At 45.3% G+C, this 16,689-nt stretch overlaps 1 long non-coding RNA gene across 2 annotated transcripts; it reads left to right on the plus strand.

Moving 5' to 3' along the window:
- The first annotated feature begins 1,538 nt into the window (after positions 1 to 1,538).
- On the plus strand, positions 1,539 to 15,942 carry LOC115181700 (uncharacterized). Of its 2 annotated transcripts, none has more exons than XR_003873494.1 (3): positions 1,539 to 1,628; positions 15,402 to 15,495; positions 15,904 to 15,942. It is a non-coding gene; the product is annotated as an uncharacterized LOC115181700 (long non-coding RNA). The 2 variants fall into 2 exon arrangements; XR_003873493.1 differs by lacking the exon at positions 1,539 to 1,628 and adding an exon at positions 2,087 to 2,168.
- Positions 15,943 to 16,689: the final 747 nt, after the last annotated feature.

Raw genomic sequence — 16,689 nt, forward strand, 5'->3', positions numbered from 1 at the left:
AATAGTGAAGACATCAAAAGTATGAAGTAGTAACCAAAAAAGTGTTCAAATTTTAGATTCTTCAAAGTAGCCACCCTTTGCCTTGATGACAGCTTTGCACACTCCAAACTTTTGACTGGTACTGTATATAAATAAGGTATTTATGTTTTTTATTTTTAATACATCTGCAACAAAAACCCTTTGCTTTATCATTATGGCGTATTGTGTGTAGATTGATGAGGACATTTTTTTATTTAATTTTAGAATAAGGCTGTAAAGTAACACAATGTGGAAAAAGTCAAGGGGTCTGAATTCTTTCCGAATGCACGTATATCCCGTTGCCGAGTATAAAGCAAGGCTAAGTAGGTTCTATAGGCTAAGCAATATGCCCCAATAAAGCCCTTTCTGGGGAGTTTTTCCTAGCCAAGAGCTTCTACATCTGCGTTGCTCTCTGGGGTTTTAGGTACGGTTTCTGTATAAGCACTTTGTGACAACTGCTGTTGCAAAAAGGGCTTTATAAATAAATGTGATTGATTGATAGCCTAACCATGTCAATGTACGATCTTTACCACATGCCGGCTGGCCGTAGAACTGTCTTTTCACACACTGAATAATGAAGGGGTAGGGGGGTTCTTGTCCGTAAGATGTCGGCACAAATAGGATAATAACCTAAATGTACTCCTGATTCCGGATTCTTTCATGAAAAGACTGCGTTTTGCAGAAAATGCCTAAGTGTTGCATTTTGAAGGGAAGGCAATTTTAAGCTTTCATCTTTAAAAGCTATGCTTGTAACGTTTTAATCACGCCTTGCATCTTTAACTAGACCCTACCCACAGGAGTTGAGTTAGATCAATGCGTTCAGTTTAATAAATTGCAATAAGTTATCTCAGTGGGCTATCAGAGGCCCTCACTGAAATCGCATCTGCTGAGAAATGCAACTTTTAATTGAGAACATCAATCCCGAGTTAATTCTCTCTCCACTTCTAGCCCCTCACCCTTTATGAAATAGGCTGGTCCTTATACCGTGACATCCTCCAATCAGATCTCTTTCCACTTCAAGTAGAGCGAAAAGGGAGGTGGAAGCTCGGCCTGGTGTATAAAACCGTTTTCGCGTGGGATTTTTGTACCAATGCAACCTGCAACTCCTCTGCTAGCCAAGGCCGAATGCCGCTACTAGGCTAGAGCTACACGAAGAACGCGGGACGACGCCGTGCTGGTGTGTGGATTTCACTAGAGTGTGACAACGAGGGGGACCCCCAGCAGCGGAGCGTGTAGCCAGTGCCGCTGCCGCCGCCTCAGAGCCCAAGCAGACGTGCGCTGTCCAGCCGCCGTGGAGCTGAAACGCCAGCATCGATCCTTCCCTCAGTGACGTAGGGAGAGAGGGGCACGGTTTGGCTACAGGCAGATAGAATACACTGGATATGAATATTGTAATGATAAAACCGCGCAAAGACTACACAGAAGCCATATAGAAAATACAGAACTCACAAGCAACCAAGCATTAACAAAAAGCAAGTGAAAACTTGGAAGAAAGGGTTGGACTTTTCCCCGCCCTCGATGTTACTCGAGGGTTGTGAGCAGCACGCCGTATCGTTGCGGAACACAGAGAAGAGTCCGGGGAGAGACAGGAGAGACTTCAGATCTATAAGGTACGCTCAGGTCTTTTGTTGCAGAAGGAAAACGGGTGTAGGTTAGGCTACTCGTGTGAGAAGCGAAAATCGGCTGTATTGGTTCCAAAACGCCAGTTGGTAAGAGTTCTTTAATTTTGTTTTGATCCTAAAAGCACGTCCCATACCGCCTGATTTTTGCATACAACGAATGGTGTGAATTGGGGAGGCCTGTGCACGGGACATTTAAGAGGTGCAATAAGTTGTTTGTTTATTGAACTGGACTGTAAACTTTGTTTTCATCTTTGAGTTTAGAGATTTCTAGATAGACCAGAAATCTGATTATAATAGTAAATCAGTTCAGAACAGGAAAGCACTGAGGGGATGAGGAGGTGAGTGTTGGCATCGAGATGCCGCGAGAGCTGATCTCGTATAGCTTTTTGGTGAGCGCGCTCGGCAGGAGAGAATGAAGTGATTTTTCTGCTGTTGAAGGATGCGGAGCTAAAGGCTTTATGTTTGAATGACAATACTCTTCTGACCGGCACAATGGTTTTGACTGCATTGACCCAGTTTAGCTGCAAGGTAAGACAGCATATTGCTCTTATCTACGCTGTCTGTCTTCATGTTATCCGGACTATTCGAAGAGCTTTTCCCACAGACATGGCTCTATAGCCGTCATACATCATAAGATCGCTGAATTGACTAAGCTGTAATTAGTCATTTTTAAGAAATAGGGGGCTACCCTCATCCGGAAATGCATAATTTAAATATATCACTGTGTTGGGGCATGAGCTACATAGCCCACAGACTGATTTGCTGTTCCCGAGAGACAAGATAGAAAAGGAGAGCCGCACACTCTAGGAGCTCAGATGCAATAATGTAATAACCTAATAATCAACGTTTCGACAGACAAGCTGTCTTCATCAGGGTAGAATGAGAGACAAGCTTCCTTGGTTGACGCCGCAGCTGTCTTGTTCTCCAGCTCGTTGTTTACAAGATCCCCCTGTCTGTCTGTGTCTGTCCGCCTAGTCAACGTGCCTTCCCATCTCCTCTCCATTGGTGTTCCCCACCGATATCTCCCTCGCTCGGTCCTGGAAACGTGATTCATTTGATGGGGCCTTGCACTAGCGATAAATCACACACACCCCACATCCATCCATCAGTGCACGCATCCATGTAATGCGCGCGCACACACACACACGCACAGTCGCTTATCACCCACAGCAAGCGAAATACAATATTGTTAGCAATATAAACAAGCCAGGGATGATTTATTTGATATGCCTATAAATCTGGAAGCCAGACCCTCTAACTGCCTATCAAGTCATCGGCCCTTCAGACACTTGATGATGCTTATGGCTTGTAGGGTACTGTGCTATCATCGTCAGACCGCCTATCAGCACTTGTCAGGACTGTAACATGTCAATATAATCATATTGCTGTCCATAATACTGAATTAGATGGGCTGCTTCAAGCTTTCTGTCTTTGTAGCGTTCTGTACCGTGCATGGCTATCAGTGTCACCCCAGTAAGTCTACACAGACCTGTCGTTGCTGTAGGCTACAAGACAAGACCCACCTGTTTGCCCATTATAACTATATCACAATGCAGCTGGCCTTGATATCATTATGTTGATTTCCTCTTAAGTCTTTCAGTGAGCATGGAAGACAGGAGTCGCACCGCCATGGTCTAGCTTTTGTTTCCACGACAACGACAGAGAGCGAGGCACCTTGGTGCACAGCGAGAATACACTGATATCCACGCCTAGGTGGCGAAAAAAAGAATACATGGAATATAAAAGATATAGCCTAGAGCAAATCCAAAATGTATGCACAGATGACGGATGTCCGCGAGCCTTTAATTTCCTGGTGATCCGCTTGCTCTCGATACGCGTGCAGAGAAACTGTTTCACAATCTGACGTTGTAAACAATTCAATTTGCCGAAAACAATCGACAAAAATCATAGGCCAGGCCTATAAGATTACAACGCTCCAAATCATACCCCCCCCCACGGGTTTCTCTAGGCTGCATAGGCTTTTGAATCTGTTTTTATTTTATTTTGTCCTAGCTATATATTTTAAATTTTTTTTACAGATTGGTCTTCATTGCACTGCTCTGTGGACCAGGGACTTAAGCCTTTATAAAATCCTCGAGATTGCTATGACACATGATCACATAGGGATGCGGGTTTGCCTTTGACTGATTGATTCATCTGTTGTTTTATGTCTTACATAATCAGGCTACATTAGGGCCTACATGTTTGTGTTGTGGGGAGACTACTGTGATTTAAAAAAAGGTTTGTCAATCCAAAGGCAAGTGAAAATCCTTGTTTACTTGGCAGGTATTAGACATGTAAATATTGGCATTTAAATCGACAGTAGTGCCGGTCGGTAGGCTATTTGTGTTTATTGGTTTGCTAATTCTCACCAACACGACCTCCGCATCAAGTCATTCCGTCGTCATAGAAACAGGAAGTGAGGTGTGTGGGTCTCTGTGTGATCCAAGGGGGTAACAGAGGGCGCAGTGCATGGCTCGTCTACCCCACAGCAATCTGTGTGTGTGAGGGTAGGAAATCAACACACATCAAAAGGGAGCCAGCGGCTCAAATGACAAACCAACGCCTTCCAAGCCCCTTCCATGAATCTAATTTACCAAACAGCGCGTGCATCCATAACCCCTCTGAACAATACATTAATTAGCGAGCGAGCCATGGATTCCAAGATACAAAACACCCGGAGGCATTTGATCTCAACACATCCAATTAAATGGCAGATATTGAATCCTCCTGGCGCGAGCAACTTGAGCTCGTGAGTGATGAGGTCAGTTATATTGGCCTCAATAGCAGAGATGGGTGCCGGCGACTAATCGAGCAAAGAGTTGTTATTTTCACATGCTGTAACTAGAAACGGTTTTCTTGAGAGGAGAGCAAAGGAGAAGTTATGTTTTGACAATATAGACACACTCTGATTACTGAAAGTAAATATCCAGTAGAGACTGGTTTTTGTAATATACTACTAAATGGCACTTGCATAGTTGATTATCTAGTCATGTTGCACTCAGCTCCACAAGCTATCAATTGAAAACAGCGATCACACAGTGCACTGTAGAGTAGGAGCTGTCCAAGTGCTGAAACACCTGTAGGGTGTTCAGCTTTTGGTATTTCTGTGCTTCTGCTTTGCAACCTTGGTCCCTCCTTCAGAGATAAATTTGACAAATAGAATGAACTACAATATTTATCGTTTTTGTATTGGAACAACTGATGGAAACGACCTAAGAGGGACCACCACTCTGCCAAGTTATGACGCAAGCGTTTATGAACAACACAATCTCACACTCAATTCGTGCAAATATGTACAAAAGTATTTAATCAGATTTCGTGCATTTTTTGCGGTTTTTGTGTGGCTTAATTTGTGTGAATAGACACATTTTTGCGACTTCATTCATAGGAAAATAGTAGAGAATAGTGGAGCCTACATTACACAATTTCTTTCATAATGCATTTTATACAAGATTATGTCACATTTGATGAGGGTTGCCAAATTGGAGAAAAAATACGATTTTAATTTTTTTTTTTGTGTGGCATTGATTAAGTTATTTGATTGGGGAATGGGGATACATTTTTATGATGGGAAATTATAATACACACACACACACACACACACACAAACACTTAGAAGATATATACACACACTCACATTGTTTGTACTCATGTTATAGCCAACTTTTGACTTTATGAATTACTTTTAATAAAATATTTGTTTCTAGTTGTCATGAATTTATTATCTTTAACTGGTTAAATGTTTGTAGTTTGCATGTTTCAGTAATGATTAACATAGTTAAATAGTCGTAACATGGTTAAATAGTTGTAAATCTCTGCTTGATTCAGCTTTTGGTATATTTGGTATTTTTTATAGATATTATGTATTTCCACTGAAGAAAGCAATAATTAATCAACACACTACTGTAAATAAATGGACACTACCTGTTATAAAATGGAAATTGCTATCCATAAAGGAATGGTGAGAAATGCTCAGTCTAAAGCCATTCGACTCTGGGTTTCACAGCCCTATAATAATGATGCAAGTTCTATCACCTTAGAAAGGGGTTATTTATAACCTCTGGGGTATAACATGTTGGGCAAAGTGGTATAGGAGAGTCTGACATATAACCCCTAACTTGAGTTCAGGCTTCGCCAATGAGAATCAAGAGGGGCCTAGCTTCGTCCTTCATGACTGGGAAAGGCCTGTATTCTAGGCCGTAGAAAATCCCACATCCATCTCATTAGATCAGAACAGGATTGACCAACATATTACTGGTTTTCATCCTTAAAAAAGGATAGTTGTGTTTGCTGCATAACACACTTACATTATCTGTCTACCCATATGATGTGGATCATTGTCAGGTTATTTGACATATAAGCTTCAGTAACAACAGAACACCATGGTTGTAATAAGACTTTAAACAGGTAGTTTGTAAATGTGTGTTTGTGTTTGTTTTGGGTCCACACTGGTAAGTTAACTTCTGTAAATTAGACAGTCACAGAGGATGTTCTTCTGAATAACTGGTCAGGGCATAGCACTTTCCATTCAGCTTCAGGCAATTTGGATGTAAGGCTTGATCACACCTGTAGTAACTACTTCTATCCATCATGCCCATTGTTGCTAATCCATTGTTCACTAGATATATCAATGTAATTACACCCAACACAATGTTGACAAACAGAATGTTGACAAACAGAATGCTTCCCACCACTAGATCACATAACTAGACGTGAGCTGGACGTGATCCCAACGCTGCCACCAGTGTAGCAGAAGAAAGTGAAAGCTGCAACAGGGACTCTAACCAGGGCTCATATGTGGCAAAGTGAGCTCTAATGGCTGTTGACATGAAAGCCTAGTAGGTCTCTGGGCAGAGGCAGTAGTCCTACAATGCTGGCATATGCTTTGTTACAATTGCTTCAGTATATAACATGATTGACACAACCGTAATAATCATCATGAAACGGCCTTGGAAGTGCAATACATGTAAACCAACATAATTCATTATTTTACATGAACCTGTTTAACTGCATTAATATGGATGAATTGATCATAATCCAGGCTTGTTGTAGGTGCAAATACCAGGCAGTTGCACCAGGGGAATTTAAACCAGGTCTTCTGTTTCTCCATATTTATTATTAATACATTTTCCATCATGAAAATGTATCCCTATTCCCAAATGAAATACCTTCATCGATACCACAAAAAAATATATACTGATTTCTTTTTTGTCCAATCTGGTAACCCTCATAAAATCGGACATAGCATCAGTATCCCAAAGTATTTAGCGGAAACAGGCAAAGAAAACAACATTAATAAAAATAAATAAAAATAAGGATACTATTATATCATAAGTATTTTGGTGACAACCTGGGTTGATTAACAATATTGGGCAGTTAACACGTTTGTTTTTTATATAAATAAATGTGGGACTCAAAAAAGGCAGTGTAGAACACCATTGCCCAAAATGCATTGCTCCAATAACTTTAAAACGATTTTTCCCAAGTTTGCCCTCCCAAAAATGTTTTTTTCCTATGAATGAAGTCGCACAAAAATGTGTCTTTTCCTACGAATTATGTCGCCCAAAAATGTGTGTATTTTCACACGAATTAAGACACAAAAACGCACGAAATCTGCTGAAATACGTTTTGTACATATTTGCATGAATTGAGTGTGAGATTGTGTACTATGAAACAACAAGGCCAATTCGGTCTATTTCGCTGGAGTGTTGTTCAATCAGGTTTTGTTCAGTGCCAATTCCAGCCTGAGGAAGGTGGCTGAAGGGGTGGTGCCATATGAGCTGGCTAGAGCACGACGTGCCCATAGTCTTTTTCCATTTGTGCCTATTGGTTAGTGCCTTGGCACTCATAATGGAGGGCGGTTAAAGTGCATGCAGCCAGGTGGAGGGGTGTTTGGGTGGAAAATAAAATGTGTATTTTCATAAAGAGATGGCATATTATATTCTCTGCTTTATTTGATTAGCAGGGATGATAACTGGCCCCCTCTACTCTGACCTCCTTATAGTTTAGTCTGTGTTGAAAAAAATACAAACGACATAAGCGCCTTGCCTGCATGACGTGGCATGACTGCAAAGTTGATGTGCACGAGGACAGCCCCCCTCGGATAGCCCCCCGTGGTATTTCAATTCAAGTGCACCCTGTTGTTTGCGTTACTATTCTAAATTGGTATTAACTGGGGTTAATAGTCGGCCTTATCTAAGGGACACTACATTGAGATACCACGTATGGCCCGTTACGCATTCTAAACGCTCCCTCTGGGTTAGCCCCAGCAGTGGCTCCAGAGTCCCTCTCGAGGCATGCTTGGCATGGTGATTTGCAGTTCACCTATAAGTTCTCTCCCTTTGACAGTGGCAGTCGACGGTCCTACTTTGCGCGTGGACTGGAGCGAAGCAAACTCAGTGTCTGACCTGGCGCTCTTCGGAAACACCCGGATCTGCTTGGCTTACAGACTCATTCTCCACGCGCCCCTAGGGACACTGGACCACTGCGAGGTGCTGATTGTCACAGTTTGACCCTTTTTTTGGCTCGGTTCACACACAGTGACGTGACACCTCCGATTCCCCTTGCCCTGCCGTCCAGCTACAGCTATCATACACTGTGCATTCAAGTGCGACCCTCTAACACAGGAGATGTTTTCACTGGATGAATGCTTATTGATTAGGGCTATACTGTTTACTCAATACTGCGCTACATGAGGTGGAACATCATTGTTCATCGCTGTTATAATGGGTTCGTTTACATCAGGGGTGCAACTTTCACTAGAGATGGGGACATGTCCCCCACATTCTGAAATTGCATTTCTGTCCCCCCAGTTTTATCATTGGAATGTGATACAAAACGAGGCAACGGTGCGCTTTAGGACCATGTGGACGCCTCTTAGTAGGCTGGTTGGAGTGTTTATCTGACTGGATAATAAAAAAAATGAGGTCCCCCCACTTCTAAAATCAAAGTTGCGACCCTGGTTTACATCATATTCCATCAGCCTAAAGCAGCAGTTCTGAACTGAGCATTTGTATCACCAATATGTTTATATGTTTTAACCGCAGTAGCCTATTTGGAAGTATATTACATAAACCCCCGTGTTACTCGTTTATGTGTAGCTTATATTTTGTCTAATGCAATGGGATCGCCCATAATAGACCGCAGGGGCACCCAGATAATCAAAACGGACAGTAGCGTAGCTCTGAATTGAGTTCTCTTCGAAGTCAAAAGAAATTCGCGATGTGAAGCAGAACATTCTTTTCGCAACATTTTTTGGTTTAATAATGACCTAATTAACTAAGCAGTCCAAGTCGTTAACGAGTGATTCCGCTTTGGGTTCCTCCATTTTGGATTTCAGTAAATGTTCACCAGTTAGTTTTCTAATTATTATATGAAGTTATTATATGAAGTCATTCAAAGTAATTAGCAATTAATTTCTAATGCAGCTTTCAAATGGGAATCTCAATGGCACTGAATGTAATGCCGTTTTGCCTTGGCCTAAATGCAATGAAACAGATCTACTAAGGGGAGATGGACGGCTGGGTCGGCAGCGGCTCGGTGGCCACCGCTGCAGTCTCATTTACTGTGTAGGCTTCAGCACATCTGACTTACTGGCGTTGTACCCGGTGGTTGGCCGCAGTGCCACGTTGACATTGGGTTGGTTTGATTCAGCCTGAGCAGGTGCTGCCCCCCTCCATTTTTTCTTTTCGAAGTAGCTCTCTGTAACGATGTATTTATATTTGTATTTATTAAGGATCCCCATTAGCAGCTACTGTTCCTGGGGTCCAGCAACATTAAGGCAGTTATATACAATTTAAAATATTATCACAATACTTTTAACAGCACATTACGTGTTCCCTCAGGCTACTACTCTACTATCACATATCTACAATATAAAATCCATTTATGAATATTATATGATTTACTGACCGCCATAATTGATTAGGCAATAGCTAAACAATTTCAGGTATAGGCCTATCTAGAGGTGGAAACAATTATGCAATGACCCGACTCACAGATTCTATATGCCTATCTCATTTAGTCCATGCTCTCTCTCTCTATTGACAGTCTTATGCAGGCTATAGAGAAGTAAATAGAAGTTAGCAGGTTGCTGGAATAATTCACTCAAAACTAATGATGAATCCGTCTCATCTCATTGTATCGATCAGCGCGCACCATCTGCATGTCGAAATGAGCCAGCGCGTGGCTGCAGTAACGAGGAGATTATTAGCACCGCCAAAATATTCCTCTCTCGTCTCTCTCCTCTCTTCTCTCTACACGGCTCTATTGAATATCTCGGCGCTGGAATAGAACGGCCAGGGCCATTATGATTGTTTGCCGCTTGGTGACCCTTCAGGCACTGTCGCAGAGCCGTGCCAGCGTGCCCATTGCCAGACAGAAGCTCCGCTGGTGCACGCGTGTCGGCTCGTCCTCTCTCCACGTTCAACAAGCAATATAGATGTCGAATCTGTTTGTAGACAGTGTCGCCTCTGAAACCTATAGAACGCATTTGAGGCGTTAGTCTTGCAGAGGAACATATTAATGTAAAGCTACATTGAGACTAGGAGTAAAAACCAACCGTGGCCATCCGTGTGCATGTGACGTCATCTATCAATCACAGATCCACGTATCATGAGAGCTCCCTGGTGATCGGTTGCTATAGCAATGCTCCTTTAGTGGAAAGTTCAGCAACCGTTTTCGAAGCACACCGGGATAGGGTCGCGAGGAGGCGAGCTCAGCACATACCCGCAGTAGGGGTAGGGGAGAGTGGGAGGAGGGGTGGTGTAACGTTCAGTAGGGGAAAGTGGGTGAAGAGGGAGGAGGGGTGGTGTAACGTTCAGTAGGGGAGAGTGGGTGAAGGGGTAGGAGGGGTGGTGTAACGTTCAGTAGGGGAGAGTGGGTGGAGAGGGCGGAGGGGTGGTGTAACGTTCAGTAGGGGAGAGTGGGTGGAGAGGGCGGAGGGGTGGTGTAACGTTCAGTAGGGGAGAGTGAGTGGAGAGGTAGGAGGGGTGGTGTAACGTTCAGTAGGGGAGAGTGGGTGAAGAGGGAGGAGGGGTGGTGTAACGTTCAGTGGGGTAGAGTGGGTGAAGAGGGAGGAGGGTGGTGTAACGTTCAGTAGGGGAGAGTGGGTGAAGAGGGAGGAGGGGTGGTGTAACGTTCAGTAGGGGAGAGTGGGTGAAGAGGGGTGGTGTAATGTTCAGTAGGGGAGAGTGGGGTGAAGAGGTAGGAGGGGTGGTGTAACGTTCATTAGGGGAGAGTGGGTGAAGAGGGAGGAGGGGTGGTGTAACGTTCAGTAGGGGAGAGTGGGAGGAGGGGTGGTGTAACGTTCAGTAGGGGAGAGTGGGTGAAGAGGGAGGAGGGTGGTCTAACGTTCAGTAGGGGAGAGTGGGTGAAGAGGGAGGATGGGTGGTGTAACGTTCAGTAGGGGAGAGTGGGTGAAGAGGTAGGAGGGGTGGTGTAACGTTCAGTAGGGGAGAGTGGGTGAAGAGGGAGGAGGGTGGTGTAACGTTCAGTAGGGGAGAGTGGGTGAAGAGGTAGGAGGGGTGGTGTAATGTTCAGTAGGGGAGAGTGGGTGAAGAGGGAGGAGAGGTGGTGTAACGTTCAGTAGGGGAGAGTGGGAGGAGAGGGAGGAGGGGTGGTGTAACGTTCAGTAGAGGAGAGTGGGTGAAGAGGGAGGAGGGGTGGTGTAACGTTCAGTAGGGGAGAGTGGGAGGAGGGGTGGTGTAACGTTCAGTAGGGGAGAGTGGGTGAAGAGGGAGGAGGGGTGGTGTAACGTTCAGTAGGGGAGAGTGGGTGGGTGAAGAGGTAGGATGGGTGGTGTAACGTTTAGTAGGGGAGAGTGGGAGGAGGGGTGGTGTAACGTTTAGTAGGGAGAGTGAGTGGAGAGGGAGGAGGGGTGGTGTAACGTTCAGTAGGGGAGAGTGAGTGGGTGAAGAGGGAGGAGGGGTGGTGTAACGTTCAGTAGGGGAGAGTGAGTGGGGTGAAGAGGGAGGAGGGGTGGTGTAACGTTCAGTAGGGGAGAGTGAGTGGGTGAAGAGGGAGGAGGGGTGGTGTAACGTTCAGTAGGGGAGAGTGAGTGGGGTGAAGAGGGAGGAGGGGTGGTGTAACGTTCAGTAGGGGAGAGTAAGTGAAGAGGGAGGAGGGGTGGTGTAACGTTCAGTAGGGGAGAGTGGGTGAAGAGGGAGGAGGGGTGGTGTAACGTTCAGTAGGGGAGAGTGGGTGAAGAGGGAGGATGGGTGGTGTAACGTTCAGTAGGGGAGAGTGGGTGAAGAGGGAGGAGGGGTGGTGTAACGTTCAGTAGGGGAGAGTGGGTGGGTGAAGAGGGAGGAGGGGTGGTGTAACGTTCAGTAGGGGAGAGTGGGTGGGTGAAGAGGGAGGAGGGTGGTGTAATGTTCAGTGGCGCCTGGGGTCATGTGGAACTCGAAGGCATGACATATCCCCTAGATTTTCTACAGTGATGGAGAAGCTCTGGTCTCTCCTCTGCGGGGCTAGAGGATTATCTCGCCTCTCAGTGGTAGACATAATCGCCAGCGCGGGAACATCTGAGCTCGCAGAGCCCCTGTCTCAGGGCTGTTTCAAAACGTTTCAGTATTTAGAGCTCCCCAAAAACTGTCATTGCGTTCTGCTTCTGCTGCTAATGATTCTACCTTCATGAATTAACTATGCACAAACGTAGATTGACGTGGGATCAGCTCACTGTCTACATTATAGACACGTGGATCAAACTAGGCTATAAAAAGCAATGGTGAACAAAAGCGCGTGTCAACACCAGATACAATGTTTGCGGTGTGACTTTACAGGATAGGCAGACCAGACCAATGGAGTAGAGTAGAGAGGATTAACAGACCAGACCAATGGAGTAGAGTAGAGAGGATGGACATACCAGACCAAAGGAGTAGAGTAGAGAGGATTAAGAGACCAGACCAATGGAGTAGAGTAGAGAGGATTAACAGACCAGACCAATGGAGTAGAGTAGAGAGGATGGACATACCAGACCAATGGAGTAGAGTAGAGTAGAGAGGATGGACATACCAGACCAATGGAGTAGAGAGGATGCACATACCAGACCAATGGAGTAGAGAGGATGCACATACCAGACCAATGGAGTAGAGAGGATGCACATACCAGACCAATGGAGAAGAGTAGAGGATGGATAGACCAGACCAATGGAGGAGAGTAGAGAGGATTAACAGACCAGACCAATGGAGGAGAGTAGAGAGGATGGACATACCAGACCAATGGAGGAGAGTAGAGAGGATTAACAGACCAGACCAATGGAGGAGAGTAGAGAGGATGGACATACCAGACCAATGGAGGAGAGTAGAGAGGATGGACATACCAGACCAATGGAGGAGAGTAGAGAGGATTAACAGACCAGACCAAAGGAGTAGAGTAGAGAGGATTAACAGACCAGACCAATGGAGTAGAGTAGAGAGGATGGACATACCAGACCAATGGAGTAGAGTAGAGAGGATGGACATACCAGAACAATGGAGGAGAGTAGAGAGGATGGACATACCAGACCAATGGAGGAGAGTAGAGAGGATGGACAGACCAGACCAAATGAGTAGAGTAGAGAGGATTAACAGACCAGACCAATGGAGGAGAGTAGAGAGGATGGACATACCAGACCAATAGAGTAGAGAGGATGCACATACCAGACCAATGGAGGAGAGTAGAGGATGGATAGACCAGACCAATGGAGGAGAGTAGAGAGGATTAACAGACCAGACCAATGGAGGAGAGTAGAGAGGATGGACATACCAGACCAATGGAGGAGAGTAGAGAGGATTAACAGACCAGACCAATGGAGGAGAGTAGAGAGAATGGACATACCAGACCAATGGAGGAGAGTAGAGAGGATGGACATACCAGACCAATGGAGTGCAGTAGAGGGGATTAACAGACCAGACCAATGGAGGAGAGTAAAGAGAATGGACATACCAGACCAATGGAGGAGAGTAGAGAGGATGGACATACCAGACCAATGGAGGAGAGTAGAGGGGGTTAACAGACCAGACCAATGGAGGAGAGTAGAGGATGGACATACCAGACCAATGGAGGAGAGTAGAGGATGGATAGACCAGACCAATGGAGGAGAGTAGAGGATGGATAGACCAGACCAATGGAGGAGAGTAGAGGATGGACAGACCAGACCAATGGAGGAGAGTAGAGAGGATGGATAGACCAGACCAATGGAGGAGAGTAGAGGATGGATAGACCAGACCAATGGAGGAGAGTAGAGGATGGATAGACCAGACCAATGGAGGAGAGTAGAGAGGATGGATAGACCAGACCAATGGAGGAGAGTAGAGGATGGATAGACCAGACCAATGGAGGAGAGTAGAGGATGGACATACCAGACCAATGGAGGAGAGTAGAGGATGGATAGACCAGACCAATGGAGGAGAGTAGAGAGGATGGATAGACCAGACCAATGGAGGAGAGTAGAGAGGATGGATAGACCAGACCAATGGAGGAGAGTAGAGAGGATGGATAGACCAGACCAATGGAGGAGAGTAGAGGATGGATAGACCAGACCAATGGAGGAGAGTAGAGGATGGATAGACCAGACCAATGGAGGAGAGTAGAGGATGGATAGACCAGACCAATGGAGGAGAGTAGAGGATGGATAGACCAGACCAATGGAGGAGAGTAGAGGATGGACATACCAGACCAATGGAGGAGAGAGAGTGACCCCAGGAGGAGTAGAGATGGATAGACCAGGCCAATGGAGGAGAGTAGAGGATGAATAGACCAGACCAATGGAGGAGAGTAGAGAGGATGGATAGACCAGACCAATGGAGGAGAGTAGAGAGGATGAATAGACCAGACCAATGGAGGAGAGTAGAGAGGATGGATAGACCAGACCAATGGAGGAGAGTAGAGGATGGATAGACCAGACCAATGGAGGAGAGTAGAGAGGATGAATAGACCAGACCAATGGAGGAGAGTAGAGAGGATGAATAGACCAGACCAATGGAGGAGAGTAGAGAGGATGGATAGACCAGACCAATGGAGGAGAGTAGAGGATGGATAGACCAGACCAATGGAGGAGAGTAGAGGATGGATAGACCAGACCAATGGAGGAGAGTAGAGGATGGATAGACCAGACCAATGGAGGAGAGTAGAGAGGATGGATAGACCAGACCAATGGAGGAGAGTAGAGAGGATGAATAGACCAGACCAATGGAGGAGAGTAGAGAGGATGGATAGACCAGACCAATGGAGGAGAGTAGAGGATGGACATACCAGACCAATGGAGGAGAGTAGAGGATGGACAGACCAGACCAATGGAGGAGAGTAGAGGATGGATAGACCAGACCAATGGAGGAGAGTAGAGGATGGATAGACAAGACCAATGGAGGAGAGTAGAGGATGGATAGACCAGATCCAATGGAGGAGAGTAGAGAGGATGGACATACCAGACCAATGGATGAGAGTAGAGAGGATGGACATACCAGGACCAATGGAGGAGAGTAGAGAGGATGGAGGTTGTTCTGTAGTTTCATCATAATATCCTTGCAATGGCCCTTCATATCATTAATGCTGTGTGTTTGTGTATGTGTGTGTGTGTGTGTGTGTGTGTGTGTAAAAAACAATGAAAACACTTGTTTTCTCTACCTTGAAAACATGAGTGCTCTTTTAGATCAGTTTGAAAGGATTTCTTGGTAGTCGTAGCATGTACAGTACATCTGTATAACAGCCTCCACTGCTTGTCATCATCCATGTAGTGTATGAGTCCTCCTTTAGTAATGGTTGTTTTTTCCTTCACAGGTAAATGTTGACGACACCGTTGAAATGTTACCAAAATCGAGAAGAGCACTTACCATTCAAGAGATTGCGGCGTTAGCCAGATCTTCATTACATGGTAATACGAGCATTGCTCACAAACACAGTGTCTATTGTCTATTGATATACAGTAAGAATCAGCAGTAATGTTTGCTGTGACCTTCAAATACTCAGCTTTCCAGAATACACAGAAGAATTGACAGAATACTACAATCATTTACCCATAAGGTAGTCAGTGGTGTCAGGGTCCACAGCGTCAAAGTCAGTCCTGTTCCACACGTAACGAGCCACCTGTCTCACACACACACACACACACACACACACACACACACACACACACACACACACACACACACACACACACACACACACACCACACAACACACACACACACAACACACACACACACACAAAAAACAAAGACTGCTGCTATACTCTTTACACTTTACATGTATGTGACACTTACCCTCTAATCTTTGACCTCTAGGCATCTCCCAGGCGATGAAGGACCATGTGACGAGGCCCACATGCATGGCCCAGGGCAGGTGGCCCACCTGATAGAGTGGAAGGGCTGGTGTAAGCCCACTGACACCCCCGCAGCTCTGGAGTCTGACTTCAACAACTACTCTGACCTCACTGAGGGAGAACAGGAAGCCCGCTTCGCTGCAGGTCAGTAGCACTACCCGGTTATCATTAAAATCATTTAGTTTTACTTTAACAGGTAAGTTGACTGAGAATGTTTTTTTGCAGCAATGACTTGAGGTATTAAAATGTTGTGCAATGTTCCTCTTTCTCTGTTTTTTTGTCCCGTTCTTTCTATGCCACTATTTTTTTCCTCTGTTCCTGTCTGCCTCCCTCCCTGCAGTGCAGCCTCTCAAGGTTAATTTGCACAGTAAGGTTCTGCTCCTGGCTAGTGCCGGCGTGACTGAGCACTTTTCTCTGTGCCTCTCCTCTCCTCTCCTCTCTCCTCTCCTCTCCTATCCTCTCCTTACCCTCTTCCTCTCACATCACATCCAGCTGACCCCAGGGTTATTTCACTTGTTCTTCTGATCTCAACATCACATCCAGCTGACCCCAGGGTTATTTCACTTGTTCTTCTGATCCACCATCACATCCAGCTGACCCCAGGTTATTCACTTGTTCTTTCTGATCTCACCATCACATCCAGCTGACCCCAGGGTTATTTCACTTGTTCTTCTGATCTCACCATCACATCCAGTGACCCCAGGGTTATTTCACTTGTCTTCTGATCCACCATCACATCCAGCTGACC

Source organism: Salmo trutta, unplaced genomic scaffold (genome assembly GCF_901001165.1).
Source record: "Salmo trutta unplaced genomic scaffold, fSalTru1.1, whole genome shotgun sequence".
NCBI classification, from domain to species: Eukaryota; Metazoa; Chordata; class Actinopteri; order Salmoniformes; family Salmonidae; genus Salmo; species Salmo trutta.